Source organism: Octodon degus, unplaced genomic scaffold (assembly GCF_000260255.1).
Source record: "Octodon degus isolate 3935 unplaced genomic scaffold, OctDeg1.0 scaffold00005, whole genome shotgun sequence".
In the NCBI taxonomy this organism is placed as follows: domain Eukaryota; kingdom Metazoa; phylum Chordata; class Mammalia; order Rodentia; family Octodontidae; genus Octodon; species Octodon degus.
The window spans coordinates 32664025-32667952 of record NW_004524581.1 but is presented as its reverse complement, the minus strand read 5'-3'; positions in this window follow the sequence as shown (position 1 = coordinate 32667952).

The window sequence follows — 3928 nt, the reverse complement described above, 5'->3', positions numbered from 1 at the left end:
CATCCCTGTCTGCCCTGAGCTGCTTTCCCTCTGCCACGCTGCCCTGCCTTGGAGTCCGCAGGCCTTGGACTGTGAGCCAAGACAAACCTCTCCTCCTTAACCTGTGGGTGTCGGTATGGTGTCCCCATGAGGAGGCGGTCTCTAGGAAGCCTTGGGTCCCTGCAGAGCCTCCACAAAGCTGGGACTGCCCCAAGCGGAAGCAGTCTTGCCGTGGGGACCCAACACCCATCGAGACATCTTGCAGACCAGGAGAGAAACCGCGACCGCCCGGACTCCTACCCACCTGCATGTCCTGCAGCCTGGGCTTACGCTTTTGTTAAGGGGCCGCCAGCCTCTGCACCAGAGCCGCGTTCCCTTTCGCTTCTCCAGCTGAAGTTCCTTGTGTTTCTCTTGCGTCCCGCCTCAGCCTAATCAATAAAGCGGCTGCGCCTCTCAACTGCCGAGTCCTGAGATTCTTTTTCTATAAGGAAAGTTGGCAAACGTTTCTGTGGGGCAAGTTGAGGTCCCTGTCTTCTTTTTCTGTTTGTTTTTTGTTTTTTTGAGACAGGGTCACACTATGGAGCCCAGACTGACCTCCTGCCTCAGGCTCCCAAGTGCTGGGATTACAAGCAAGTGACATCGCGCCCCGCTCGTTTTGGTAGCTATTATAAATGAAATTCCTAGACCGGGGAGATAGCTCAGCGGTCTAAGCACCTGCCCGGCAAGTGCAAGGACCTGGGTTCTACCCCCAGTGCCACATGCTGTGCTGGCTTTGAGCAATGCTGGCCACCAGAACTGGGAGTGGTGGCGCATGCCTGTAATCCCACTTCTGGGGAGGCTGAGACAGGCGGATCACTATGAGTCTGAGCTGTGTAGCAAATCAGTCAATCAATCAATCTAAAAAATGCAATTCCTCTCTTGCTTACTTTTTTAGCTGGTTTGTTCTTGGCACTGATGGTTGTTGTCACTGCTGACCTTGTGTCCTGTGGCCTTGCTGAGTTTACCAGACTAACAGTTCTTTTGATGCGATCTAGGTTTTTCTACAGTTATGACCAGTTGTCTGCAGTTTGACCCTCTTTTTCTCTGACATCCCTTGCTCATGCCTAATTGCTCTGGTGCCTTCTTGCAACTATTTCAACCCTTGGGGACCTTTTTAGATAGCAGCATAAGAATGTGCAAATGACACAGAGTCCACAAAATTCTTGTACCATGAGCAAAGCTTTTGTAGTCTGCCTCCTGATTGTTGTAACTCAAAAATCAGAAGACAACGAGGCAAGTCCAAAAGTTAAAGAAGCGCTTTATTTTAGCTGGTGCCCAGCGGCGGTCTCTATGCAAGGTGCAAAGAGGCGCGCCGAGCATTGACAAGGTGCAGTATTTAAGCTTGAAAACCGCAGAAACAGGAGGGGTGGAGAGGAAGAAGTGGCAGGTCACTAGTTCATGGGGTGGTCCTGTGGGGTGAAGGTGCTGGGTTGGCAGTCATACAGAGTTCATTGAGATAGAGTTTGGGGAACAGATATCATAAGGCTTGAGTCACAGGGGCGAGGAATTGGGAGGAATCTGAGTTGGCAGTCAAGGGGTGAGGAGTTGGGAGGGGTCGGCGCATACAGAACAGGAACTCAGCGAGGTTAGAAGGGCAACAAAATGGAGTCAATTTTGACAGGGTACAACATTCCCCTCTGATTTTAAGGGGGTGAGTCAAATCATTGACTTACTAGGTTGTTCTTTATTGGGAATAAGTTCCCAGCCTTGATTTTGTATCATCATTATTTTAATAGATTGTAAGCGAGAGCTTATATATTGCATTATCCTATTGATTATGTAAGGTCTAATGGTGATCAAAACCAATAGAATGACCAAAGGGCCAGCCAAGGCTGACATCAGAGTGGTGAACCATGGGGAAAAACTAAACCATCATTGAGACCAGTTTGGTTGTGATTGTCCAAGATTTTTTCTATCAGTCTCTGTTTTAAGTCGGACATACTTTGTCTAATAACCCTTGAGTGGTTGGTATATAAGCAACATTTTTTTTTAATATTAAGCATAGGCCTCCTTTTTTTAAGAAGAGGAGATTTAGTCCTCTCCTGTGTTGTAAAACCATCTCAGCTAAGGAGCTTAGTGATTCTTCTAGTTGGGTGACTGAATTCTGAAGTAGTGTTAAATCTTTATTTATCTGCTTTGACAACCATTTAAAATTTGAGTCTCCTAATATTAACCCTGTTGTCCCTATGGCGGTAGACCCGGCCACTCCGATTCCAAGGAGGAGTGGAACTAGAACAGGAGCAGCTCTAGTTTATCGAGACAACATACCGATAGTTGGTCCTAGATGTCTAAATCCTTCTTCTCCTGAATACCAATAGGCCTGGGGTAATATGTATACTAGGATACAGAGTTCAGGTACACGGGTGAAGTATTGGAGTGAGATACAAGGGGTAATGCCTGAAGAGCTTGCAAACCAAGCTCCATCTGGAGCTGTAAGGTGTTGATTGTGTGGATAGGTGATGTTCTGCATATATGTTGTGTGGTTAGTATGACAAGAGCCAGCATAAATGGAGCCTGAGAGTTTATAATTGGCTGACAGAAAACAAGATCCAGGAATGGGTAGAACAGCCCCTAAAGTGAGTAAAGGTCTTTGTCCCTACCAGCAAGTAGGCTCATCCAGAGAAGTGTTTTGGACCTCAGACAAGGGAAAGATGACGGGAGTCCCTGTATAAAAAGGAGGATGAGGGGAGAGGCAAAGCCAGCAATTGACAGTTAGATTAAGGTTAGTTTTGTTTAAGTATTGAAAGTTAATATCAAGGGGAGCAAAGGGCTCATTGGGGTATGTGTCTAAGGGTATTGGAGAAGTTGTTTGTGGTGTTGAAGCGGGTTGAGAGATTAAGGGTGGAGAAGTCCTGAGGTGTAGTGCTGGAGGTTGTGGTGGTGCTAATGGCCCAGTAGGACGGGCCAGTGCAAGCCGGCTCCCAGGGATGAACTGAATAGTAAAGGAATTTCCATGGTCAGGGCCTGACACATATAATCTTATGTCATAGTGTTTTCCCTTATAGTATTCGATGGGGTCATGCTTAAAAGTGAATGTCATAAGGTTACATTGGTTTAAGGAACATGTTTTTGGCTTTTTTTAAAAAAAATAATTTTTATCCAATCATCTGCATTAGAACCATGTCATGGACTAATAGTTTCACAACCCCACGCATAGCAGAAATACTCAGTCTCACTATATGTACCACAGTCAGTACGAGATTTTTGTTCCTGAGGACAAATATACCATCCAATGTTTTATAAAGCTTTTTGGCTTTGTAGATTTTCACATTGAGGAACGGATACTTTTAGGACATATTCTTGGGTGGGAGCATGGGAATTTAAAAGGGTACATAGATCTATAGTTAAAGTTGCATGTGTGGTTTCATTTTTAGCAAGCACCTTACCAGTTGCATAATCAGTAATTTGCTAAGTTCTATAAACAGGGACACGGGGTCAGGATATAGCTTCATCGGGGCATAACAAGCAAGCAGAAAAGTAATACTAGCACAAAGATTATGTACATTTTTTTCAATTTAACCTTCAAGGGATTGTCTCCCTTAATAATTGTCCACTTATCTTTAGCTGGATGGTCAGTGGATTCATCTGGGGGTGATATCTTGAAGTTGGTATGATGAATCCAGGCGGACTTCCCGGCAACTTTGATTGCTGTGGGGGTGCTGAGTATCACGGTGTATGGCCCTTCCCACCAAGGCTCCAGTCCTTTTAGATCCAGACGTTTGATTAGCACTTGGCTTTTTGGCTCCATGGCTTGCTGGTAGAGTCTGGGGGCCAGAGCAGCGTGTTGTTGTCTAAAAACCCAGGGGATGGAGGCAAGCACCGGCTGGAGGGCCTGGAGGGATTTAATGAGATCTTGGTTAGCAATCTCAGCAATTTTTGTCAAGCGAGGCAAAAGTGGAGGAGGTCTCCC